General features: G+C 37.4%; 1 pseudogene; it reads right to left on the bottom strand.

The window, feature by feature from the left end:
• Positions 1-376: 376 nt before the first annotated feature.
• Positions 377-13,170, bottom strand: LOC127211932 (selection and upkeep of intraepithelial T-cells protein 8-like; annotated as a pseudogene).
• Between the last annotated feature and the right edge of the window lie 796 nt (positions 13,171-13,966).

The following is a 13,966-nucleotide window of genomic DNA, read 5'->3' as shown; positions in this document are numbered from 1 at the left end:
TGAGAAAGAACCAGATTGATTTCCAAAGTGGTTGTACAAGTTTGCACTTGCACTAGCAATGGAGGAATGTTCTCCTTTTTCCACATCCTTGTCAGCATGTCCTATCACTTGAGTTTTTGACACTCTGACAAGTGTAAGATGGAGTCTCAGAGTTGTTTTGATTTGCATTTCCCTGATGGCTAAAGAGATTGGGCATTTCTTTTTTTTGTTTGTTTGTTTGTTTGTTTGTTTTTCGAGACAGGGTTTCTCTGTGTAGCCTTGGCCATCCTGGACTCACTTTGTAGAGCAGGCTGGCCTCGAACTCACAGCGATCCGCCTGCCTCTGCCTCCCGAGTGCTGGGACTAAAGGCGTGTGCCACCACGCCCGGCAAGATTGGGCATTTCTTAAAGTGCTTCTCAGACATTTAATATTATTCTGTTGAGACCAATACAAGGAATCAATGAACGACAATGAAGATCTGGTTCTTTGAGAAAATCAACATTTCTTCTTTTTTAATAAGACTATTTTTAGGCTATAATTTAATTACACTTTTCCTTTCACTTTCTTCTCTTCAAACCTTTCCATATAACCCATCCCACTCCCCCTCAAATGCATGGCCCTTTTTTCAATAATTTTTATTGCATGCATATATATATTTATATATACATCAGAATATATAATTTATATTATATATGTTTATTTCTAAATATAACTTGCTAAGTTTGTGTAATGTAACTTGAATATATGTTTTCAGGGCTGATGGGTTGGCACTGGATAATAAATTGGTAGCTCTTTGCTGAGGAAATCACCTCTCTTGTTTCCAGGCTTTCGTGTTTGCCTATAATTCTTTGTGTAGGGTTGGGAGCTCATGGGCTTTTCCCAGTCCAATTTGTCCATCCATAATGTCATCCTTGTTCTTCTCATGTTCAGTCGACACGTGGATGAAGAGGTACAAGTTGTTTTAATAATATGACAATAATTGGTAGAACAAAACATATTGTCGGGAAACTTATCAAAATTAGCAATTCAAATATCCAATAGTTATATAAGGAAAACTGAGGATCTGAAAGAGAGACTAAAAAAAGGTGAAAAATTAGAAAACTAGTGATATTGTATACTACATGACCAATCTTTTTAAAATTTACTTATTTGTTAACTCATTCATATTACATTTCAATTGTTATCCCATCCCTTCTATCCTCCCATTTCTCCCTCCATCCCACTTTCACCCTATTCCCCTCCCTTATGACTGTGCCTGAGGGGGACCTCCTCCCCCTGTATATGATCATAGGGTATAAAGTCTCTTCTTGGTAGCCTGCTATCCTTCCTCTGAGTGCCATGGTGCCTCCCCATCAAGGGGACATGGTCAAATATGGGGCACCAGAGTTTATGTGAAATTTAGTCCCCACTCTTCACTCATCTGTGGAGAATGTTCTTTCCATTGGCTAGATCTCGGTAAGGGTTTGATGTTTACTGCATGTATTGTCCTTGGTTGGTGCCATAGTTTGAGCAGAACCCCTGGACCCAGATCTGCCTTTCATATTGCTCTACTTGTATGTTCCTAGGACCCTCTGGATCCTTCTATTTCCCCATTCTCCCATACTTCTCTCACCTAGAGTCCCAAAAGGATGTACTCATATCTATCCCACTTTCCTTGTAGGTAAGGACTTTCATGGGACATGTCCCTTGGGCTAGTGTCTAGTTATAAGTGAGTATATACCATTTGACTCTTTCTGCTTCTGGGTGAACTCACTCATTATGATCATTTCTAGTTCAATCCATTTGTCCACAAATTTTGAGAATTCCTTGCTTTTAATAGCTGAGTAGTATTCCATAGTGTAAATGTACCACAGTTTCTTTATCCATTCTTCTACTGAGGAACATTTAGGCTGCTTCAATGTTCTGGCTTTTATGAACAAGGCCGCTATGAACATGGTTGAGCATATGTCTACATGTAGAAAAATGCAATTGGACCCATATTTGTCACCATGCACAAAACTCAAGTCCAAGTGGATTAAAGACCTCAACGTAAAACCAGAGACACTAAATCAGTTAGAAGAAAAAGTGGAATAGAGCCTGGAACACATTGGCATAGAAAACAACTTCCTGAACAGACACCAACATCCCAGGCCTTAATGTCAACAATTAATAAATGGGACCTCATGAGGCTGAGAAGCTTCTGTAAGGCTGGAGACACTGTCAAGAGAACAAAGTGACAGCCTACAGACTGGGAAAAGATCTTCACCAACCCTACATCTGACAAAGGTCTAATATCCAAAATATATAAAGAACTCAAGAAATTAAACACCACCAAACCAAATAACCTAATTGGGAAATGGGGCTTAGAACTAAACAGAGAATTCTCAACAGAGGAATATCAAATGGCTGAGAAACACTTAAAGAAATGCTCAACATCTTTAGTCATCAGAGAAATGCAAATCAAAACAACTCTGAGATTCGATCTTATACCCATCAGAGTGACTAAGATCAAAAATTCAAGAGACACCACATGCTGGCGAGGATGTGAAGAAAGAGGAACACTCCTTCATTACTGGTGGGAATGCAAAATAGTACAACCACTTTGGAAATATATCTGGTGCTATCTCAGAAAACTGGGAATATGGCTTCCTCAAGACCCAGCTATTCCACTCCTTGGAATTTACTCAGAAGATGCACCAGCACACAACAGGATCATCTCTTGACAGGTGATGCACACCTGTATGTCAGTTTTTTAAAGGTTGAGAAGACCATGAAACAACCACAGTATGGTCTATTAATCAAGATCTGCATAAGGAAAACAACAGTTGACATGCCAACATGGTTGGCAGAAATCTCATAAGACCCTATCCCCAGATGAAGAGCTGCAAGCCATAAACAGCTACAGATAGAGAAAAAAATCAGTCTTCTACAGGGAGAAGCCATCTGATAATTGTGAAATATGAAATGCGCAGCCCTAAATACATATACATATAAGCAATACTAAATGGAACCAGCAGGCTTTATTTATGTATTATGTATAAGCACACATACATATATATGCATATATTAAAAGGCAGGACTTATTAAAGAGGAAGAGATGAAAAATTTGAGAGGTGAGAGGGCCACAAGAGGATGTGAAGGCGGTAGGAAGTAGAGGAAGTAGAAATGATGTAATCACATTAGCCACATATGGAACTCTGAAGAAGAAAAAAAAAGAACATTTAAATCTAATAAATAAATAAATGAATACATTTCTGAAGTATGTATGGCACCACAGGATGTCCCCTAATAGGACAAAGTAACTTGTACAAAAAATTCAAAGTTAGAGACATTATGCTTCAAATTGTGTACTTTTTCATGACTAAGGGATGAACCCAGTCTTATGCTTGCTAGGTTACCTCTATATCACTGAGCTAAATCTCCAGCTCCCAAAATCCAGTATAATGATACAGCAACAAAAACAATGTAATTGTGGCATAGAAACAGAGAGGTTCACCAATGGAACAGAAGACAGAGCAGAGTGTGACTAGAAACACTCTCACGAATTTTAGTCAAGGACACTGAATGTATACACTGGTAAACAGATCATCTCACCAACGAATGGTGCTGGGATAACTAGATGTCCACATGTAAAAGAACAATGTAAGACCTCTGTATACCCTCATATGCCAAAAATATCCATTCAATACATTAAATAATAAAGCTAAAGATTGACACCTTAATACTTCTTTTTTTTTTTTTTTTAAGAGAAATAGTTGACATTGACGTCAGCAATAATTTCCTGAACACATCAAACGTAAAGGCAAAAGAAGCAAAACTAAGAGAAACTCCTGGAAACCAAAAATCTTCTGGACAACAAAGGAAATAAACCAGATTGGTTTAATGTTTTTTTTTTTCAGAGACAACTACTGAAATGGAAAAACAGGAAAATTATTTGTAATCCATGTACACACACACACACACACACACACACACACACACACGATCAAAGGTTAACACATATGAAACACACAACTCAATAAAAAGTGCTCCCTTGTCCATTGTTAGATATGCAAATTGGTGCATCTTAGTAGTTTCTTATACAGTTATACATATACTCAACATAATATACAGCTCGACTTATAGTTATTGTTCCCAAAGAAACCTCTACTATCCCTGTGTAGACAATAAATTCAATAAATCTTTGATAATCAAGAATAATTTAGAAGCTGAGATGGTCTTTGTACTGGTCTTCCGGCCACTCACATTTTCTCGTCTAGAATATTTAGGAGCAAGAAGAACACTTGAGTTGAACGAAGACATTCAGAGAATGTGCGTTTTGATGTTTTCTTTTCTTCTGTTTTGTTTTTTTGTCTTCTCTGGCCTTGGACCTGTGTGCTTACATTTGGAATGACAATGTACTTATATCATTGAACAATAATGAGCAGGACTTTCTTTTATCCCCCGGTTTCAGAAATTCCGATGTTGTAATTTTCAGAGGAGATGTTTGAAATACCTGTCTGTACATACTCTTTCCCAAGGCCTGCCCAGCAAGATGGTGGAAAATGGAGAAATAATGAAAACCCTGCTTGGAACCCTATACTTTAAATTTTTCACTTTCATTTTCCTAAAAATGAAATATTCCTTTGCTTTGGTTGATGACACCTCTTTTCTACATGCATTTCCCTATAATCCTCTAAATAATGGGCAGCTGCCAAAGCATTGAAAATTATTAGTGTAACTATACTGAGCATTAATTCAGTTTTAAAATAGTGACCATATGATATCAGTTATGGGCCCATGAAAGGATTTCAAAGTGTCATACATGTCCTAAAATGGCATGTTTTAACAAGATATTTATTAGCATGGGACATATGTGGTGAAAGTTGGTATCTAGTATGTTTTCACTGTAGACGATGAGCGTGGTCTACATAGTAATACACACTAAGATGCACCAATTTGCATATTGCCTATATGGTTCATAGGTTCATATTGACAGTTAAGTTATCCCAGCAAATACTTAAAATTGATTTACTAGATTTGGTCGTATTTCCTGGTCATATTTTTTTTTTCTCTCTTTATGGCAGAAGAAGAGGATCAGATGTTCAGTGCAGCTGAAAACATTGTGGACTCACCAAGAGCAGCTGTAATTCCTTGATTTCCACAATTATTTTAATGCTTTAAAATTAGCCTTTGAGATGTCATCAAATCTAAGGGTTCTCCTAGTACTGTTGATATTCTCACTTAACTAAATCTCCAGGAAACCTTTTTTTTCTTTCTTTTTCTTTTTCTTTCTTTCTTTCTTTTTTTTTTTTTTTAAATGTCATCAACTATCCCACCACTAATACTTCCATTTACCTCTGCTCCGGAGTGGTAGATACACAGCAAAGAGTACTACAGTACAGGCTAGGAAACTCAGTATTTGAACAGGGTCTGATTTCAACACAGGAAGACATCTGTGTAGGCATTCATATGCATACCCTAGAACAAATAAAGGTAGAATCTACAAAGAAGAACACATGGTTGCAGGATACTACCCTATAGACAACTATCTGGGAAGGCAGGAGTCACCGTCTCGTGCCTTCTTGATCTAGTAGGGATCCATCTGAAAGTCTGGTCTGCAACTGGTGGCAAGAAAGAACGAGGTAGAGTTTCTGCACTAGGGGCTCTAGACTTCAAGCAGCGCAACTTGAGTCTGTTCCATTTTGAAGTGAACCACTTCTTTTTTTTGTTTTGTTTTGTTTTGTTTGTCTTTTATTTTTATTTTTAAATATTAACTTTTTCTTATTTCTTTGAGACTTTTAGTATGTATTTTGATATTTGCTCCCATTCTCTCTTTTTTTGTTGTTCATTTTTTTTTTTATTAATTTATTCTTGTTACCACTTTTTAAGAAGGAAATCATTCCTTTAATTTCCAGGATTTATTTTTTATTCATTATATTACTTCATTATATGCTCCTTTAGAGTTATAAAAGTGACTATGGGAATTAAAAGGTCATAAGGCATGTCTATATGCACCATCCCTAAGAACAGCCATGCCTTTGGAATATAAAAGATATCAATGTGAAATTCAACATTTCTAAGGTGAAAACCAGTTGTGAGTCTGCTTATGGTAATCATGGAATTAGATCAATGTTATCTAGCTTTGCCTAAAGACACAATTTGACAAGTTTCTTTAAAATACCTTACTGATTATACCTTCATCGTACCATTACCTGGTACTGTCGCAAACCAGCCAATCAATATCAGAGATAGAAAGATGAAGATGAGTATCAGAAATACAGAAAGCATTGTCCATCCAATGAAAACTGAAATGTACATCCAAATGTGGTCTTGATTAAAGAGCTCATCTTAAAAAAAAAAAAAGGACAGAATGTCTTAAAACAAATATGAATACTACAAACTGCATTACTAGTTTGGGAAATTGTTGATCGTAAATGCACTCCTTCTCCTTAAACTCCGAGAATCTGATGTCTGTAGTGTGATCATTATACTGTTTCCCTACATCAGGAGGAAAAAAAATCTCCATTCAGACTCATTTCCATGACTTTTAATCATTCTTATAAAATACCTTTCATTACATATTCAACATATTGAGAAATCTCAGCAGAATTTGTAGACTATCTCTGTCTCTGTGTCTCTGTGTCTCTATGCATCATTCTCTGTCTCAGTGAGGGTTTCACTATGTAGCCTAGACTGTCCTTGAATTCTCCAGCATGCTTACCTAAGGCTTATAGGTGCTGGGGCCCAGGCATGTGTCATCATGCCCTGTCTTCAGAGATTATTCATGCATGCTGATTTTCTGTGATCACAGAAATCATTTCTACAGACTCACACATATTCATAAAAATATTTATTTTCCTGTTAATTTTCTGCTCTTCTAAGAGACAGTGAGAGCAAAAGAGATAGAGAGAGAAAGAGAGAGAAAGGAGAGAGAGAGAGAGAGAGAGAGAGAGAGAGAGAGAGAGAGAGAGAGAGAGAGAGAGAGAGAGAGAGAGAGAGAGAAGGAAGAGAGAGAGAGAGAGAGAGAGAGAGAGAGAGAGAGAGAGATTTGACTTAAGGCTAGAAAATTATTCCATGAAGTGAGAGTGAGAGCTAAGGTATATATACCAGAAGCACACATCCTTCTCCTACACTAATCCTTCACATAGCCTTGCTAGCTGAAGGTAACTTTGCTGTACACTGGATACAACCTTTCCCAATTTGTCTTTGGCATTCAATGATGACACTTCCAAAGACCCAGCAATGCAAGAGTAAGTAGTCTATGTTTTAGTTGCACATGTTACTTTCTACTGGTTTTACTGGCTTCTATAAACTACCAGTCAGTACTATTCTCATATGGAAGAACACTACTGAATATAGCATGAGAATAATAAAAGCTTTTTGTTTAAATTCATTCAGGAGTCATTAAAAACTATAAAGATGCCTAGAAGGCAAAATGGCATACACCTTTAATCCCAGAACTCCAAAAGTTGAAACATAAGGAGAGGAGTAAATTGGAGACCATCTTTGTCAATTTAGCAAGTTCAAGGCCAGCCAGGGATACACAGTGAGATTTTCTTATCAAAACAGTGAACAAAAAACAACAAAAATTACTAAATTGAGCATTTAGTAGGTAAAACTGCTTGCCATGCAAGCTTGAAGACCCAAGTTTATACCCTGGAACCTACTATGGAAGAAGAAAACTAACTCAAGGAAGTGCTCCTCTAATCTTTACATATACGTCATCATGTGTGTTCACATGCACACACATATACACACTCACACATGTATGCATGCACACACACAGTAAAATAATTTTTAAAACATGGCATTAGTTATATATTCATTTCCTAAATGGATATTCATAACCTAGATAAAAAACATAGATCAAAATATCAACATAATTTTTAAAGTTACAAAAATATATATCTTATTAAACTTACATGAAAATATCATGTTTAAAGAAAAATTATTCAATGCAAATAAGACTGTGATATGTATTTTTATTACATAGTATCATTGTCAATTTGTCCTCTAATATTTTTATCATAGCACCTGACAATACTGGACTTACTGAAACACAAAGGGAACTCCATAACATAATAATCGTTTTACCATTAATGACTTCGATAATTTTGTGTTTATGTTTTTAAGTTAGTAGCAAAACCTAATGACAATACTTGCTTGCTAGGATGATACTCGTCTGCTTCTCTTCACCAGTTACAGGGTTGAAAATACAGCATATGATGGTGCCCTGTGACCAGTTTGTAAGGAGAGTCATACTCGTGTGGAAAAGTCTGCTTCAGGAACCTTTGAAAATATTATTTTGTGAAGGAGTGTGGAATGCTTGCCCCCCCTAGCTGTCTCTCCACTCCATTTGGGGCTTTGGGAACCATCCTCCTGAGTTACACTCCATCATGATTCCAGCCGCTTGAGGAGACTAACCAGGATCTTGTTCTCCCAATCCAACTGCTGGAGAAAACGAGGAAAAGAGAATCAGGATATTGTGTCAAAGCTGAACTGGCAGTTTCAAAGACAAAAGAGTCACAGTAGTTTGTTCAATAATCTCAGAAGGTTTGCGAATCAACACCACATTGGAATGACAAGTTAGATTAACCAGGTGGTATTTTATGTCTATCCAGGGCATAAGGTATTTTTGAGGCAGCTGCATGATTTTTACACATTACTTGGACATTTTAATATTTTCTGAAGACAGCCTCTTCAACAAATCAATCTGAGAAAACTGGATGTTCACATGCAGAAGAATGAAACTGGACCAGACTATATCACTTTGCCCAAAACCAGCTTCAAATGAACCAGAGAAATAAACATGAAACCTAAAACTACTAGAAAGATGTAGGCAGTAAATTGTATGATGTGGGTTTAGAAAACATTTCCTTAGTGCTACACCATTTGCCCAAGAAGTAAAGTTAACTACTGATCAGTGGAAATTTATGAAACTTCTGCACAACTAAAGAAAACAATAAAGCAGGTGAAGAGAAAGAAGGGGAGAGAATCTTTGTTAACTATACCTCTGACAGATACTAACATCCAAAATAAATAAAGAACTCACAAAAAGAAGAAAAAGAAATGGCCCATTCAAAACAGTTCAGCCTGGAACCTGAACAAAAGTTCTCAAAATAAGAAAAATAAATGGCAAATATTAGCTCAAAAATGCTTATCTTCCTTGGCAATTTAGGAAATGCAATTGAAACAGCTTTGATATTTCATCTTGTTCCATGTAAATGGCAAAGATTAACAGGACAACTACCAACAAATGCTGGAGGGGGTGTGGGGGAAAGGTAACCCTCAGTCACTGCTGGTATGACTGAAACTGGAGCAGCCATTTTGGAAACCAGTGTGAGAATCCTTAAAAGATAAAAATGTAAGTCTACCTTATGTCCCAGGTATATCACTGCTTAGCATGTGCTAAAAAAGACTTGACTTGCTAATCGACAGATCCTTCCACAGCTGTGGTTATTGCTGCTCTCCTCGTAATGACTAGAAAATAGAAATAACTTAACTGCCCTTCAATGTATGAGTGGGTCATGAAAATTGTAGTACAAATACATCATGGGATAATATTCAGCTGTGAAGAAAATCAAATTATGAACTCTGCAAATTAATGAATGGATGGAACTAGAAAAGGTCATATTGAGTGAGGTACAGCAGACCCAGAAGGATAAATGTCATATGTCCTCTTTCATCAGAGGCTACTAGCTCCAAATCTTCAGATGTAAGTTCATATTTTGAAATAATTGCAGAAACCAGAAAAGTAAAATGAGACTATAGGTAGGAAAGGAGGATGGAGGAGTGATAGAAAGGGGGGAAAGTGTGGTAGAAAATCTCTGATTGCAGAAATGAAGAGAGGGAGAAACTAATACAGAGAGGGAAAGAGATAAGTACACAAGAAGGAGAAAGGAGGATAAAATAATAGTAAGGATGTATGAAAAAGTTGTAAGACATCATATTATACTATTAACCTAAAATCTATAATATATAAAATCATGCATAAATAAGCATATGAAGCTTAAATGAAATTTTTTTCACCTGGACTGACATTGCTTCCTCCAAGAACCAATGACCTCCTAACACCGGACATGACAAGTCATCTTTTGGGTGGTTGGTCAGAGTTGTCCAAGAACTTCCCAAAATATTAAGGCTATTGCAATTGTCTTTGGTTGCCCACAGAGGTGGAAGGTAAGTCCTCATTGCTGTAGACACCATGTACTTCAGATACAGGGCCTAGAAGACTCTGAGCCAAATCTAAAATGAAAGCCTTTTCCCTAACACTAGCTTTTATGCTACCAGAACCTTCAAAAGGAGGAAAGGAAACAACTGTCCTCCCCAGCTAGAATGCCTAAAAACTTTATCAATGACCAGCACAACACAATAACCACAAGGTGCAGTAGTAGCACATATATACATTGGTAGTAATGAACAGCTCTCTAAATGGACTTAAACCCCGCTCAACACGAGATAAATCATTCCTGGTCCTAGAAACCTAACCAGCTACCCAGGGCTAGTGATATTGGCTCTTTGAGGAGAACCAATAACTACCACTTTTAAAACCAGCACAATCCCCAACTGCATTCTAAATATCTGTTTTTATACCCACACGTAAATGTAGTCCTTGCCTCTCATCAAGGAAACCTCTGTCCACAATATAAAGAGACCATTACATAAAACCACAACCAACCAAAATGCAGAGCTTTGGATCCCAGTCCGAATGGATACATCTACAAAACAAGTCTCATAGCCTAAAGCTCAAGGAACATTAGAGAAAAAGGACAATAAAGACTGTAAGAGTCAGAGGATCAGGAAGTTTACTATGAAACTGTATCCCAATAATATAAGAAGGTACACGCATTAAGCCCCACTAGTATGACTGCCTAAATATGAAGTGAACAAAGCCAACAATAGCCATGCCAGAGTAGTCTGGGTTGGGGGTGGAAGCTCAGAAGTCCTCAACACTACACAAAGAAAGCTACTCAAAGAAATGTTGAGAACTGGAGAAGCAGTCTACTTCTAGGAAAGAGCACACCTACTGGTTGCCCAGTACCAAATGGTCAGCCACCAAAACACGCATAAAAGTAAGATACAGACTGAAAATGTAATATCTACATATTTAGAAATATGTATTTCTGTGTGTACACGTATGCATGTATGTATTTGTGTGTTAACAGCACTAAATGTAAAAGGAGATCATTAATTTGAAAGAGAATTATTAGAAGTAAAAAAAAATAATAATGTCAAAAATAACTATTATATCATTGGGGTAGATGACAGTGATTAGTTTATGTAGATGCTATTATCTTAAAATAAATATATATTAGTTATCTTAAACAATAAAATGTTAATGCTTGAACACTTAAAATATGAGAAAAAACTTAAAAACTACTAAGACAATTTCCATATAATTTAGTTTATTGGGCACAAGGACATTGGTTTACCATGTTCCACAGGCAACTTACCTGCCACACTGAGGTTCATGGTGGTCACATCCTGGAAACCACTATCGTTAAATGAACATTGGTAAGGCCCATCATCCAAAATGGTGATGTTATGAATTCTGAGGGCCAATTTGCCCCTCCTAATGGCACTTCTCACAAATTCTGTACGATTCGCATATTCAGGTGAAGCTTCTCCATTCAGTTCATGGCCACCTCTGTATAGGTAAACAGGTTGGGAATGGCCACTCCTGAACCAGCGCACTTCCATATACTCCACACTGCGTGGTGGGGTCACCTGGCAGCTGAGCTCAGCCTGGCCTCCTACTCTAGCCAACAAGTGTCTCCTGGGAGTAGTTACCATCTGTTTCTCTGTGGAAGAACAAAGAATATCAAAGTAAGTCTGAAACCAAGACCACCCCTACCTCTAGATTCTGTTAAAAGAAAATACTAAATATTTCCCATCACAGCTAGGTGATCCAAATGCTCACCCCTGGTTTTACTCTCTGTAGCCCATCAATATTTTATTTTTGAAAGCACAATATTATTTCATTGTACTTTAAGTATATATTGGAGAACATGATAGAGCAGGAAGCACAGAAATTTATTTTCTCTCCTTAAAAAACAGCATATGGAGAAAAAAATCTGCCTGATGCTACTATTTTGGAACTTCACAGGGTATCTGAGGCCTCAGAATTAGTCAGCTTTTCAGAACATGATGGTGTCCCTCAGAGAAACAACCTAAAGCAAGAGAGGTTTACTTTGGCTCCTGGTCTCCAAGTCATCCCACTTTTATGAGCTACAGTGAATTTCTGATTTTAGGGGGGTTTTCCCAATATTTACTTGTTAAATCAACAGAGTGATTACTTTCTGCTCCTTAGATGCAGGGTGGACCACTGGAAGTGCATCTTAGATTCCACACACAGAAAAAACTGATTAGAAAAAAGTAAACAGGTCATCTTCAAGTCCCTTCCTCCACCTGAGTTTAGTCCTGAGCTCTGCCTTCATCAAAGAAGCTCTATGTTGCAGGGGGAGGTGACTAATGCAGAAACTCATAACTGATCAGGATGCTGGGAATGAGGGATGCTCTCCAATAAATGAGACATCTATATCATCCCATTCAAGGCTCTGGGCAACAGTGAAAGAGAGGGGCAGACAGAACAAACAGGCAGGAGATGAGGAGATGTGCATAAAAAAAATCCTTCTGGATATGATAGATGTTTTATTCATGCAGGCATGGAAGCTGTGGTCATAGACACAATCTTTGCACATTATCAAGTCCAGCAACATTTCATCATGGGTGGGGAAGGAGATCAAGAGCCCCACTTGTGCCAGAGGGCCTGTTGAAACTTAACGGTTTCTGGGACAGGGAATATCATTTCTTCAGTGGTGTCGCAGTGATAAGCTGTCTATGCTCTAGTAAACAACTGTCTACCCGATCTCCTGCAAGCAATACAATTAAACTCAGAGGACCATACTGAAAACAAAGGGTTAAACTAGGAGTGAACCTTGATGGGAAGAAGGGCTTAAGCAGGGAAGGATGGAGAGGTGAACAGAGAATGAAAGTGCACACAAGTTAAATTTATTACACATGTGTATAAAATGGTCATAAAAATTTTTTTAAAGATTTTGAAAGGAAAAGGTAAATGAAAATTAAGTAATAAACTTCTTACCTGAAGACATCATCATTTGCAGAAAAAGAAAGTAGATAGAGTATCCAGAAAAGTAAGAAAATTCAGGTTTCATCATATCTGGACGTGAGACCTGAAAGAAGGCATAGACTGTAGACCATGAGACATGAGGCAAACATTGTCTAGATAGACAGATGATCTTCATAACTGTAAAAAGGGTCAAGCTTATGACTTTTCCATTTAAAAAGTAAGACTTGTTAATGCCTAAAAGAATGCCTCTCTCCTCACACATTACTCTAACAAGAAAGGTTGTCTCTGTATTTTTACCTCACTGGTACAAATTCTTCTGTTTCATCATGTTCTATTACTCAAATATGCTAGACAGGCTGTAGAACCTAGGAGAAACCTACTCTATTATCCTGCTAAATTGACATAATATTAAACTGACTCCTAATGACTTCTCCTTGTACCCATCGAGCAGTATGTCTCCCAATCATCATCTCAGAAGCTTCTGTTTTCAGTAGATAGTGATTAATACAGATAACTACAACTGGCCAAGGTGCAGAAAATATGAAGAATGACTTGCACTAAATGAACTCCTCACTGCTCTGCCTCACATGGCTCTGGGATCATTGCTCAAGAGGAGCCAGAAACAGTATAATAGCCAGAGATGGTAGATGACCAAAAATCCACATTCTGGACACCCTAGGACAGTTGCATCTATGACAGTGTACCAAAAATCTGTGCATATCCAAACCATGCCAAAAGAAGAAAAAAAATGGGCATACAATTTCACCTAAACATCAAACAATTGACAATCAATAGGTTCTGGGAAAGGAAGGGTTAGACCTCAGAGTATAAGCATTGGAAACTTGCCATACTCCAGGGAAAGGCTAAACATCAAAAAATATCTGGGCAGCATAAAATTGGTCTTGGATCATTTAAAAATGAACACAACCGTGGAT

The sequence above is a fragment of the Acomys russatus genome, chromosome 29 (assembly GCF_903995435.1).
Source record: "Acomys russatus chromosome 29, mAcoRus1.1, whole genome shotgun sequence".
Lineage (NCBI taxonomy): Eukaryota > Metazoa > Chordata > Mammalia > Rodentia > Muridae > Acomys > Acomys russatus.
The sequence above is the reverse complement of the archived record's forward strand: the minus strand, read 5'-3'. Positions and strand labels throughout refer to the sequence as shown.